The following is a 14,504-nucleotide window of genomic DNA, read 5'->3' on the forward strand; positions in this document are numbered from 1 at the left end:
GGGGCGGGTTACCAGGAAGGCCCGTTGTGCCAAGAAGACCACCCCTGGTGGCTTATGGTTAATAGATGAAGTTCTAGGTTTCAAGGTCTATGTTTTGTAATTGAATCATTGGCATTTGGCAATTAAGCTGTTATCAGTCATGTGCATCTTTTCGTAAATTAGGTTATCAGATTCTTTCCGATGGTCATGGGGGAAAGCATGTTAAAAAAAAAAAAAAGAGGCCAGAGTGCTAGGTTAATGGATGTTTCATGAACTTGCTAGAAAAATGCCAAAATGCACTTCGCTTCTAACTGAGATATTGTGTACCATAGATGATATATATGTCATCTATGTGTGCCCCAGTGTGACCCCACATGCTATACAAACCTGCTCCCCTGGACCAATATTAAGTCAGAAGAGGTGGGGTAGAGAAGACAATAACCCGGATAGAGGGTGATGAAGGGGGGCTCCTGCTTCTGCTTCCATTTAACGTCCTCCATCCACCCCAGATTTGGTGACCAATTCTGCCCCAAGACTGAGGAGATAACTAGGGCCTAATTTAGATATTTTATGGGCCCTTGACATCTGTTTCAGTAATTCTGCTCTTTTCTTGTATGGTTTTCTATGATAAGCAAATGCCTTGCATCCTAAACGCTGCCTCAGACCCTTTTCCCTAAGAGATGGAGATCAGCCTTACATCCACCCTTTTTCTAGGAATCCAGTTGCGCTCTGTGGCCAGGTCACCCATAGCTGTTTTAGACCCTCTCTGATGCTGCCTGCCTGGAGCTGGACCTCGGTGTATTTCTGCATCTTTTCACCTTCACCTATTCCAGACCACCCTGCCCTGATGCCTGCCCTGCTTCCCTGATCTGCATGACTCCCAGTGCATCCCCAAACCCTTCCCAGATACAGTACACCTTGACGATTTGGGTTCACTTGGATTATGGGTTAGAAATAAATGTCTTTGAAATCCTAAGTAACTCTCTGACAACTTAGGAAAACACCCTCCTGTTGAAAAAATACCTTGTCTATTTTTATTTCCAAACTTCCTAGTGAGTTTCTTAGAGAATATTTTCCTATGACATTCTGAGTATATTTTCAGTGCGAAGAAATTAATAACTTAGGTCTTAGAATTTACTTTGGAACCTTGGAGATGACTTAATTTATGAGCTAGCTCACAAGGCCTCTTTTTATTATCTTGGTTTTTGGGTACCTTTCTAAGCTCAACAGGTATATATGGAAGCACCAATTTTTCCTTCTCCTTTCTCCTACTCACAAATCAAATCCTTCTCTTTTCTTTGTTGGATCCTAGTTTTAAAGACATACAACCAGCTAAATAAGATCAAGCAGGAAGAAACATCAGAGAACCTATCAGTTTATTTTATGAAGCTTTGGTGCTGCCGTAACCACAAGGACCTTAAATCCCTGTCTACAGAGCTGCCAGAAGTAACCCTTGCCAGGGCTATACTATCTCATGATTTTCTTGTTTTACTCTTATATCTGCAAAAAAAAGGGAATCAGTGCAGGTGAAACAGGTGGGAAGGGGGCAGGGCACAACCTTTGAAAGAATGATATAGCCCGAGGACATAACATAAACTGATTAGACCCAAATGGATCCAAGATGGCAGACAAGTCAACTTCCAGACACTATGACAGCTCCAAGGCTGACCAAGAGGATCCAAACGTGGGCGTGGCCCATTCTGGAATACTCTGCCCACTCATTAACCTATGACATTACCCCCCCTTACACAAACTGACAACCCGCATCCCCTGGTGCCTTTCTCACCTTCTGAGATGGCCCACACTGTCTTTGGAGTGTGTTTCTCTCTAAATAAATCTCTAAATAAACTTCTTACCTATCACTTTGTTTCTCACTGAACTCTTTCTGTGATGAGACATCAAGAACCTGAACTTCATTAAGTCCTGAAACCAGGTGTGTGTGATCTCACTGGGAAGATCTTGGGTTTTGGCAGGGTTTGAGTCCCAGCCACATGGGATCAAGTCCCAATCTAAGTTTTGGCTGGGTTCAAGTCCCAGCCGTGTGGGTTCAAGTCCAATGAGGGTTTCGGCCGGGTTTGAGTCCCGGCATGTGGATTCAAGTCCCAATCTGAGTTGCACTGTTTCACAGGGAGTGGTTAGATCTTAACCACATTTACAATTGTGTTGGACACATAACACCGTTACTTGTTTTTTAATGTGAGTCTCATTAAAACAACACAAGTGATCCACGTAAGCAAGAATGAACACTTTTGAACAGTTACTATTTCCCGTACTGGGCACCTTAACTTATTCCTCTCCGGCACTTTTTCACTTCTTATTTCACTGCCTGAGATTCCAGCCATCAAGGATTAGGGCAAGGAGTTTTCTACTTTAAAAATGCACATACCGATGGTGAAGATAAGGATTTGTGAGCCCTTCACACATTAGTGAGAACTAATTCAGTCAGATTGCTTTCCAGTGCCCTAAAAGAATGAGAAATTTGATTGGAGGAAAAGGAAGGAAATACTTCAGAGAATGCACTAAAGTTTGTGTGAAGGTTGGGCTTGTGTAGAGCGCTTGGATTCTTTGAAAGAAGAGTACCAGGAAGTGGGGTGAGAAGAGACAGGGTCAGTTTCTGGTGACAGCTCTCCTCCTGGCTCATAGATGGGTGCCTTCTCAGTGCCTCTTCATACGGCCTTTCCTCGGTGCACAATTAGAAAGGGGGGGGGGGCACTCTGGTGTCTCTTCTTATAAGGATATGAATCCTATTGAATCAGGGCTGCATCATTACAAACTCATTTCTTTCCTTACTCCAAATACAGACACACTGTGGGGTTAGGGCATTAACATATGGATTTTGGGGAGACACAAACATTCAGTCCATAACAGCTATTATTATCAGTAGTCTTTTCTTTCTCAGTATTACCAAAATGAGTGAGGCGATAGTTGTACAGAAAGATGGAGGTGTGAGAGATTAGAGTCAGGGCAAAAGGACACTGCAGAGAAGCAGGTAGGAGAGGAGGGAGGAGTTCTGAGATAAGGGACTCTTTAATCCCACTGACATGTGTTGAGCACCCACTGGGTGCCAGCCATTGCTCTAGGTCCCAGGGATCCAAAGTGTACAAGCATGGAGTCAGACAAGCTAGAACTGACCTTAATCGCTGCGATGAAAATCTGTGCATGTGATGGTAGGCACCCAGGAGAAGTCTTCACAAGGGAGCAAGCCTATGAGTGCCAGGAAGTGTTTTGAGGGAGGAATAGCCACTGTGAAATGTAAGGAAACAGTCAATAGGGGTCAACACTTCTAGCTTTGAGTGGTCAAAGACATGAAGACAAAATTGGCAGAAAAGTAGGATTAAGGGAATAGATTTGGAAAGGGAGAGAGGGATCTCTCAATAGCAAAAAGGAGTCACAAACTTCCTCCTCAGCAGGAAACATCCCTGGGAGCTGCATCAAACTCTGAAGACCACAGAAGAAAGTAATAATTGTATTATTTTCTGCAATGAAATAATGCTCTAAGCCATATCTCCAAAGACCCTCCCTAGATTGGAACTGAGAAGATGACTAACTCTCTTCAAGGCATTACTGGAACAAGTTCTGTCTGTCTGTTATTATAAGAAAATAATCGGATTTGTGTGATGTCATCACAAAGCCCCAGGCAGTCCCTCCCTTCCAGAGAACACACAGCGGGGAGGAGCCAAGACTCTGGGAGGCAGGAATTCAGACTCCCAGCCCAGCACCTGTGCCTAAAAAGGACCTTATATAAGGTGTGCTCTCAGGTAGCTGGGTTCTATCTGCATTGGGATTAGAGCTTATCCAGTTGCTTAAAGAAGCAAGATCTCTTGTGCAGGTAAATTTCCTTAGCTCCAAGGGTGGGTCCAGCTTAGCCAAGAGCCTCTGGGGCCTCTGTGAGGTCTGGGTTCAGAAGGTAAGAGAAACGTAGTTGCTTTTCCTGATATGAACTCTGCAGGTCAGAGTGTATATAGCAAGAGCCCTGGAGTCTGGAGATTTGAATTTTGTTCTCAGCTTTGCATTCGCTCACCAGTGTAACCTAGAATAGTAGACTGCAGCCCTTTGGTCTCAGTCTCCTCATCAAAATCAGGGAAGGTGAGGTCTTTCTACCTGGGTGATTCCTGGGGTCCCTCTAGCTCTGATTTCCATCAATGGTGATTTGGTAGAGTTATTAATGCTGCTAGGTGTTGTCATTTCCCAGGGCTCAGGCCCTTCCAGGGATCTTCTGAGCCTCCCTGATTTGGGGAGGTTGCTGGAGGGGGCCTGGGGCCTTCTGGGGTCCTGATGTTCTGGGAGGCAGGCTGCTCATAGGCAACGAGGCTGGCGTGATGGGGTCTGTGAAATCAGATGTGAAGAAACACTGATGATGATGCTCACCTCCTGTGGGAGGGAAACGGTCCCTCACATGGCAGTTGCCAGTGTGACGCTAAGGGGTGGCCCTTGCTTACACGAGAAATCTAGAATCACCATGCTGGAGCAGTTTGCTGGCCTCTGGACATCTGAGGCTCAAGATGGCTCTAGAGGCAGGTTGTCAGCTCTTAGTTCACCGTGTAACTCTGTCCTGTGCTCGTGTGAGTGGGACACAGCCTGGATACGGGTTCAATATTTTTGTTCCGGACATGTCAGATCCAGTCTATGGGAGCTCGGGGCTAGAACTGTGAGCCTAACTTTGAGCCAGTGAAGTGGGCCTAAGTTTCTGAGTCTGGGGAGCTCTTCCAGACCTGGCAGAGTGAGAGCATATCTCTGACTCCTGAGAGTGAGGACTCTTGGATGGGTTGGGTGTTGACCATTACACAGAGTGAACCTCACAGGGGAGGAGAAGAGAGCCCTTTGTCTTGGCCTGTGACATCCTTGAGGGCGGAAATTCTGATTCGTCCAAAATCCCTGCGGTGCAGGGCCCTGTGGGGAGGTGTCCAATCCAGACTTGTCTAAATGAGTTGAATTTATCGTTTTTCCATCTCCCTTGTAAATCTCTCTACAGACCATCACAACAATCAGTAGAAAGGAATAGAATTGATTTAACTATTAGTGGCATAATTGGTTTGGGGACAAACCTCTCTCCCTCAGGGGTAACCACTAAGCTGATTTCTAGCACATAGATTTGTTTTGCCTGTTTTGAAAGTTATATAAACGACTTCATAGAGTCTCTGTGTCTGCATGTTTTCACTCTGTACCAAGTTTGTGACTTCCATCTGTATGGTAGTGTGTAGTTCTTGCTTGTTCACACTCAAGGCTCTATAGCATTCTGTTGTGTGAATGTTCCCCAATGTCATTTACCCATGTTCACGGCCTTGTGGGTAGTTCTCCGTTCAGGACTAGTTTGAACAACGCTGTTACGAATATCCTTGTACGTGTTTTGGGTTGCACAGACACAGCATCACTGTTAGGTAATACCTAGGAATCGCTGCGTCAGAGGATGTATATATGTTTACCTTTAGTATTGACTGCCAAATAGTTTTCGCAAAAGGTGTTTTTGATTGACTTCCTTTTTCTGAAGTGTTGACTCGGTTTCCAACTACGTAGCTTGATTTCCTGGAGTAGTGCAAATCACAGCCTGAGTTTCGAGGCCATCCGTTCCTCGGGTCCAGGACCAAGGTTTCGGGGCGGGGAAATGCTGTCACCCAGCATCATCCTCCGCAGGTCATAGCTTATTCAGGATTGTTCTTCCATGGTGGCTCCTTTTACAACAGTCTCCTTTTAATACTGTTACACAAGCTCAGAGGTCCTTAGAATACCTTTCCTGAGATGTAAAAATCTGTGCATCAGTGAGGTAACTCAGCTGTGAGGAGAAGATAAAACATGCTGGAAAACTGGAGAAGGCTCTGGGGAGGAGGGGAAACTTGAGCTGAGCTTTGAAAAATGGATGCAATTTGAACCAAAGAGGGCAAGACGCATCTTGTGTTTGTGTGCGAGCAAAAGGTGGGTTGGGATAGAGCAGAGGGCGTGTGCTGCTGGTTGTTTACCCAGAAAGGGGCCCAAACACTGAGAGCCTGACCATTTGGATTTGAGGTCACGCTCTGTGTGAATCAGGGGAAGGAAAGCTATTTCCGTTTAATTGAATAATGCAGTTCAAATCCTGTGGTTCTCTTAAGATGCAAATATTCCTGAAAAAATAAGAGGGACTCATTTACACCTGGCTTAAAACTCCTTCCTACTCAGGTGTGTTTTGAAATGTCCAGAAAGGAGAAAAATTTTTAAAGTTTGGTCCTTTAAAGGTGTGGAAGGTGCTGGAGAAATCAGAGTAGGGAATAAGTCTGAGACTAGGATGATAAGAACTGTAAAACCAGAAGAAAGTGAGAGGGGAATACTGTGACCCCACCGAGGTTCCAGTCTAGGAGCCTGTAAAAAGGTTAAAAAAGAGGATGTGCCAGAAAGATGCCCCAGGGCTTACCTACCCCAGTCAGGCTGAGCAGTCGAGAGCCACTGAAACTCTCAGAGGTCCTACCTCTCCACAGGGGCGCTGAGAGGGAGGACCAACGAGTTCCTTCTAGCCTGATGTTTAGTTCATGTGCAAAGAGTGACATCAGGGTCTGGCTTCCGCATGGGCCAAGGGAATGTCCAGAAGCCCACGGAAAGTTACGTGGAAACTCAAGGTGCACACTCACATTCTGGGGGTGTCTGGGTGTCTGCCCTTCTACAAAGATCTGTGGCTGTGTGGCGTGTCTTCTGGAATCAGACGGCAGATGGGGCAGTTGGGAGTGGGTAGGGAGCTCCATCAGCCAAGTTTTCAATTCTCCAAATAGGCATGAAATCAACACAGAGCATCTCCCAGGATCACCAGTGAAGACGGTGGGGGGGGTGGGGGGTGGAGGGGGGCTGCCTGCCTCTTCTCCCCTCGCCCCTACTCCCGCCCCAATCTACTCTCCAGGTTCATGGCTGCTTTCCCTCTTGAAGGCCGACCTTGATTTTACTTTGTTCCTCAGGGCACTTTGCCCCAGATCCCACATATCTCCCTGGAAAGGAGCCCTAAAGCCAGCCTGGGGGGTACTGTTAAGGAGGCCCCTGAAAGCAAGTCTCAGCCTAAACCAGTTCCAGGAATGTGATCAGAGCAACAGAAGAGCAGCCAAATGGTTGAGAGCTCACGAAAAGTTTTCCCGTCCTTTCTCCTTTCAGCTTCACCTCAGGAGGGGTGGGGAGGTCAGGATTTACCATTCTTTACATTTTACAAATGAAGAAACATCTATTCATTCATGCAGTCAGTCAGTGAGCAAACACTCATCAACCACCTCTTTATTCGTAACACAATGCTGGGCTCTGCAAGTCCAGGAAACAAATCCTGTTCTTGCCTTCAATAGCTCAGCATCGGACCACGTTCTTCATTGTTTCCTGAAAGGCACTGTCTTGGGATCTTCTATTAAAAACTCAGTCTAAATGCAGACAGATATCTATGTGGTAAAAAACTTTCAAGATCCTTTCCAAACATTAATTTCGTAAAATCATTTCCCCTTTTATGAACAGGTCATGATGTGTACATAGAGATATGAGTTTTCCTATTCATAATCAGTACCCACAAAACCAACTGAAAACTGCTCAAGAGTGCCTGATGTCATCGCCTCTAAAAAATGCATTAGAGACCAGACTTGACCAGAGAGTAACGGCAAGCCACATCTTTAAGTCTTTCTGAGACATGAATGTAACTGAAAATGTTGTCTGTAAAAAAAAAAAATCAATGAGTCAATTAGAGATAAAATGCTCTTGCATTAAGATAAATTTTCAGTGACGGATCCAATTAACCACACTGTATTCCGTGAATTCCTCCTTGGAGCTTACCCCTGTGCCTAGCACCATGCAGCAATAAACCACCTGGGTTAGGTAGTACTTTAGAGAAGACTTCTCTGTGAAGGGCCAGGCCATAACTATTTTTACGTGTGGGCTATAGGATCTCTGCTCTAACTACTCAATTCTGCTTCTGTAATATATGTTGCAAAAGCAGCCATGGATAGTACGTAAATGGGTAAGTGTGACTGTGTTTCAATAAAGCTTTATTTACAAAAACCAGTGGTGGGCCAGATTTGACCCATGGACCACCGTTTGCTATCCCCTGCTTTAGAGTTTATTCAAGCCACTTCACATCGTCGTCTCTTTGAGTTCTGAGAGTAGGCACAGTATACGTCATCTCCATTTTATAGGTAAGGCAGCCAGCTTGAGGATGAAGGGGTCTGCCCCTGGCCACACGGGTAAGAGGTGGTAAACCCAGCCACCTCCTGGGTTTTCTCATTCCAAATCTGGTGCGCTATGAACACTGTACAATGCCTGTTACCCAAAAGAATGATGCTTCTGCCCAAGATAAATCAGGCAGGGCTGATTCTTAGTCTTGTTCTTTTGTTCCGACTGTCAAGAGAATGGAATTGACTATTTTTTCAATCCGATGCTTTTTATCATGCAGACAGAGCCATTGTGCAAGGAGCCTAGGTTTCTATTCCAATTTTACCTCAGACAACTCAGTGGGTTGTGGCGAGACGCCAGGGCTCTCTGGAAGTCAATCATCCCGTAGGAGGATTCTACAGGTCCACAGTACCTGTGAGCAGGGACGTGCTTCTTACGTCTTTTGTTTCCTTTTCAGAACGCCGACTCTACCATTATTGGTGGGTCAAGAGCCAAGTGTACGTGTCCAGCATGGCCCTATGTCTGCACATAGTAGGTTCTCAGTAAACATCTGAATGAACTGAACATCAGGGCAGGGACCCCAGGCATGAAACAGACCCAGTGTCTCACCCAGTGAAGCTGCTCCCTGTTCACCAGCCAGTTAACATCCTAAGGTCTCCTTGGGGTCATGAGCACCAGGGATGCCCCACCCCACCATAAAGGTCTCTCTTGCCCCCGACATCTACAAAGACGGCAAGAGTAGCCGATGTGGGAAAGGTGAAGATTGAGGCTCTGGCTATTGATTTGCTGAGGACAAATGAATCTTGACCTGAAGAACATGACAGAGGAGCCCAGCTCCCTCTGGGGAGCCAAGGAAACTCTCAGGCCAGGCAGCATGTCTTTAGGCTGCTCACGCTAATGTCTGTGCCCCGGTTAGTGTTCCCGCATTCATTTGCATCACCTTGTCTTACTGGCCTGCTCCAACACTGCTCACTTACAACAGTTAAAGTACATTTCCAAATACCACCCAGATCCAGGTGGGCCTTTGTAGAGAGCTGTGGCAATCTGGGAATGAGCCTCTTCCACAGCTTATAACACCCAGAAGATACACAAGAACTTCCAACAGGCCGCGCCTGGGTCTAGACTCTCCTGAAGTTGACTTACAAATACTTCTTTTTTTAAAATTTATTTATTGGCTGCGTTGGGTCTTCATTGCTGCATGCTGCGGGCTTTCTCTAGCTGCAGTGAGCAGGGGTTATTCTTCACTGCGGTTGTGAGGGTTTCTTATGGCAGTGGCTTCTCTTTTTGAGGAGCGCGGGTTCTAGGGTGCACGGTCTTCAGTAGTTGCAGCACTCGGGCTCAGTGGTTGTGACTTGTGAGCTCTAGAGCGCAGGCTCAGTAGCTGTGGTGCACGGGCTTAGTTGCTCTGCGGCATGTGGGATCCTCCTGGAGCAGGGATCGAACCCATGTCCCCTGCATTGGCAGGCGGATTCTTAACCACTGTGCCACCAGGGAAGTCGGAACACTTCTTTAAAGATAAGATGTGTGTGTGTGTGTGTGTGTGTGTGTGTGTGTGTGTGTGTGTATGGCCTCATCCTGAAATTTCGAGGGTGAGAGAATCTTGTGATGGGTTTGTCGTCCTCTGAGCCCCACCAGGCACCGAGGCTTGTGTTGAGATGCCATGTTTTGAGGCCCGGAGAGGAACCTGAGTGTGACTCAGCACTCGGTAAGGAGGACATGACCCTGGGCCACACTCTGAAGCCAAGGGACCCGCTCCTGTTTGTCATGTCACAAGCAGTGATGGATGGCTATTCACACTTGAAGGACAAAAAAGTAAGACCTTGCCTTTAGGTGGCCTGATTTACAAGTGTAAATGGTGGAAGAAACTTTTGGAAAGGAAGTGGGCTGGAGGAAGCTTTGCCCGATAGTCCCTATCAGGAAGAAAAGCGCAGGGGAAAACACAGGACCAGACTAACCGCTTTTGGATCCCTCTCACCCGGGTTAGGGGAGGGCTGGGTCTTCCCCCAGGAAGTGTGCCAGCAACTGTGACAAATAAGAACAGCCAGAATCAGAGCGTCCTAACCTCAGAGAGAGGTGAATGTGTGAGACTAACAGCATTGAACCAGTGTTAATCCCGCGGGGGATAAAAGACCGGTAACAGGCAGGGGAGGTTTCAGTGTAGGAACCCCTCAGAGCAGAGCCCACAGTGGGGTCCAAGGACAAGGCCACTCCACAAACTGGTCACTAGCAGTGCACGATGAGCTAGGTCTAAAACGAAGGTAAGTGTTTAAAAACTTTCATAGCGATTGACCAAATAATTTTATTTCTGTTGAATCTGAAAGTTTTTTACAAGGAGGGCTTGTATTTTGTATATCCTCCAACATTTTATTTTTCTGTTAATTCATTTTCAATAGATTTCTGTGACAAATTGGAAATAAAAGAATACAGATCCTTTATTAGTGATAATTTGAGAAGCATCAATTAGAGGGCAGTAGGGACTCCTTCAGGGTAGACAGTGGGTCAGTAGATAGTTAGGATGAGGGGAGCTCAGCGAATGCCAGGCATTCAAGGAAGGCTTCCCGGGGAAGGGATCAAGCTGGACTTTGAAGGATGGGCAAGATCTTGACAAATGAAGAGGACCCTCACTTCCACAGCTGTGAGGGAATACTCATTCTGTGTATAGACCTACTTGTAGGTGGCTTTTAGTGTGAATACATTCTGTTCCAAGGGCTGTACTTCATGCAAATGTGAGTTACTGGCATTGAGAGCTGAGCACTGTAATGGGAGTCAGGGCCCTGGGTGCTGGGTTGGGCTGTGATTCAATGTTCTCGTGCAGCACTGGAAAGATCACTTAACCCCCCACTGGACTGTAAGAGCCATGACGGCAGGGACTGTCTCCAGAGAATGGTGCCTAGCTTGAGTCTGGCAGATGACAAGTTCCCAATACAGTATTCGGTGAATGAATGGGTGAATGGGTTTCAGTTTTAACACTTGAAAAATGAGGCGGGCCAGGAAGGACTGGTGATTTTCAAACCATACAGTGAGAAACTTTGCAAAGATGCATTGGGGTCCAACGTGCAAACTCAAGCCTCCAGCCTTGAGTTTCTGTAGGATTTCACTGGAAGAAAGAACCCTACTGCTGAAACAATTTTGGAAAATACTAAACTAGCATGGTTTCCAAGGCCTATTCTAGCTGTGACATTTTCTGATTCTAAGTAGATAAGAATGCAAATAATAGAGGCCATAAAATCATTGACAATGAATTATAACTGCACTTGGGAGAACTAAGCATATGCAAGAATACTGGGATTGGTGGGGACCATGGCTTACAGAGCTTTTAATATAAAGTTCATGGGTGAGCTTCAAAAGAGAGACCCATTGACCTCCCCCCCCCCCTCAGGATATAGATAGATAAAATTTTACATGCCATTGAGTATCAGTTGAGAGTGCTGTGGTTGCATGAAGCAGGCATCCCTACAGTGGCTGACATAAAGAACATTACAAAGTCTGGCTGCTACCATGGCTTAAGTAAGCCACTATCCTTCTCATATAAGAAGACATCTAGAGGCAAAGCACCCAAGGCTGGTGCATTTGTTCAAAGAAGTGATCAAGATCCAGACTCTTTCTAGCATGCAGCTTTTTCCTAATGGTCTCAAGACAGGTGCTCCTTCTCCAAGCATCACATCTGCTTTCCAGAAAGGGGAGAGGGCAAAAGTCAAAATTAGTGCCAACCGAGGCTGTCTTTTTTTTTTTTTTTTTATTAGGAAAGTCATAGCTTTTCCAAAAGCCCCACCTGGTAGATGTCACCTTCCATCTCATTGGCCAGTGCTATATTGTGTGGCTGCCTTATCTGGCAAGAAGCCCAGGGAAATCAAGTTTTGTAAGCTGAGCGATCAAAACTGGGATTCTATCAATAAGAATAAAAAAAAAGGTGAATGGGTAGGTAAAGGTAACTCAGCATTTTCCACAACACATGTGTGATTTTTTTTTCACATTGCCAAAAATATCTTCAAGGAAGTAGTTTTGAAGACAGTGTAGAAGAAGGAAAGTAAGAGACACAGTTTTGCAGGGAAGATGGAGGAGGAGGAGGGACCTGTGTGAGCTTGGAGACTCTGGAGGAACACAGAAGGGACTTGGGTCCATGAACCCAGTTTACACTCCTGCTCCTCTCCTCCCTATGTCTCCACTAAGCGGGGGTGGCCCTGTGACACAGGCGCCCAGGACTCAACCCTGAGGCTGGGGAGACCCTCCTTTCACACAGGACTCCCTGTGGGAGCCCAGACCCCCAACCAGGAACCCCAGAACTTAAGTGAATGTGCTCCAGGACCCCCTGCTCTGGAATAAGAATAAACTGGGTGCTTCAGTCCAGTTCTCACAGCTCCTTTCTCCCTCCACCCCTTAGCACACACATATTCCCTCCATCTTCCTCCTTCTCCCCATGGTCCTGGCAAACCCTCAGCAGGAAGTGAGGACACTGAGCATCCTCCACTCTCCATTTCAGGTGCAACAGACCCTTCGGGAAGTCCTGGTGTCTGCACCGTCCCTGGCCATGGCGTGGTCTCCTCTCCGCTGCAGCTGGAAGCTGGGGCGTAAGGACTCAATGAGGGGCTCTTCAGAGCTCCCCAAACAGAACTACGAGGCCCTGCAGGAAAGTTGCCTGAGGGACGGCTGCCTCTTCGAGGACAAGAGCTTCCCGGCCACCCTGAGCTCCATTGGCAGCGGACCCCTGCTGCAGAAGCTGCCGCGCAGCCTGCACTGGAGGCGGCCTTGGGTAAGGGACCTCTGGCCCATGCGCGCGTGCAGTGTGGCAACCCAGACCCGCCTGCCCGGGGCTCAGGGCCTACTCATCATCATTGATCCCCACATGAAGGGCCCCGGGAAGTCCTCACACTCCCATTTTCCAGAGAAAATCAGGGATGATCCTGAAAAGGGTCTAAGCACTCCCTTATGCCCTGCCCAGAAGTCCATGGAACTGCTGTAGCCAGAAATATATCAAGGTCCTGCTGGGCTCCATCTGCCTCGCCAGGACCCTCTGCCAGAAAGAATTTAGCATGTCTTCACCCCCCTCCCCCAAATCAGGCTCATGAAACGTGTACATGAAGATGCTATGAATCACTTTACAAAAGTATTCTCCTTGTAAAACGCATCAATAATTCCTTTAAAAGGCAACTTCTTGTGGAATAGGGTTGTTTTTTGTTTGTTTTGCCCTACCGCATGGCTTGTGACATCTTAGTTCCCCAACCAGGACCCTCAGCAACAAAAGCAGGGAGTCCTAACCACTGGACTGATCCCCAGGGAATCCTCAAAAGGCAACTTCTTAATGTGTTCAAAGGCAATCCAGCTCCCCCAAACTTGGTGAACATGCAAGATTTCCTGAACGTGGCTAGTGAACAAAGTGACGCCAATCTGTGCTACGAACCTCCCCTTTTCTGTTCCCTATTCGGCCATCGCCATCAGAGCCTGCAGCCCCTGGCTTACTAAGAGTGTAAAATTCCCAAGTGAGCCTCCTAAACTAGATGACAGACAAGATTCCCCTTCTCCCGGAGAATCTTGGGGACTGCTGATGTAGTGAGTGTGTCACACACTTGGCCTTGAGGGAAGTGTGACCATGCAAAGACGGAGGGATTAGGGCGTGCTGTGGAGCAGAGACCACTCCCCCTTCCCCCCACCACCCCACCCTGCATCTCAGCATGGAAGCCAAGGAAGCCATTAGACTGGGGGTCGGGGGTGGGAAGGAGGAGCGGGCGAAAATAAGGATAATGGGAAGATCTCTAAGAAAAATGAGAACACCCCCTAAAAGAGGTGCTTCCATTTTTAACAGGTACTCCAAGAAAAGGCATTTTCGGTACAAGTGCTACTTCTCAATATCTACACAGGGTTCTCCAGGACTCTGACTTAACATGAACTGCAAGAAGAAATAAGAAATACAGTGAGCAGAATCCATATGCCTGCTTTTCAGGGACAGCCCTGATTTCACATATGTTCTATATTTATGTCCCCAGAAGTCCAGTTTGGGAATATGGGAAACGGGTCCCTGTAGCTCCAGGAGCTTCTTTGTTCTTGGCCAGAAGGACATTTCTGTTTGTTCCTACAGGAGCTGCACAGCAATCCCCAGTTCTATTCTGCCAAGGCCAAAAGGCTGGATCTGTGCCAGGGATTAGTAGGTAAGTCTGCCCAGCCCCTGAGACACACACCTGGCACCTGCCAGCCCGGCCCAGCCGGGGCAGAGTGGGGGGTGGGGAGGGGGATCGAGAGATCCCAGGGGGGGAGATGGCCACCCCGAACTCCACCTTGACATACTGTCCTTTGCTAAGTAAGTGATCGCAACTGGTCCTCTGAGGATGCATGGGAATGCCACACCTTGCCCAACGATCATCCTTCTTACCAGTTTACAGGTCTAAGTCTCATCTTGGGAAAATGTGCGCACTCTACCTTAGTCCCTGTAATGA

This window comes from Hippopotamus amphibius, chromosome 7 (assembly GCF_030028045.1).
Source record: "Hippopotamus amphibius kiboko isolate mHipAmp2 chromosome 7, mHipAmp2.hap2, whole genome shotgun sequence".
NCBI lineage: Eukaryota > Metazoa > Chordata > Mammalia > Artiodactyla > Hippopotamidae > Hippopotamus > Hippopotamus amphibius.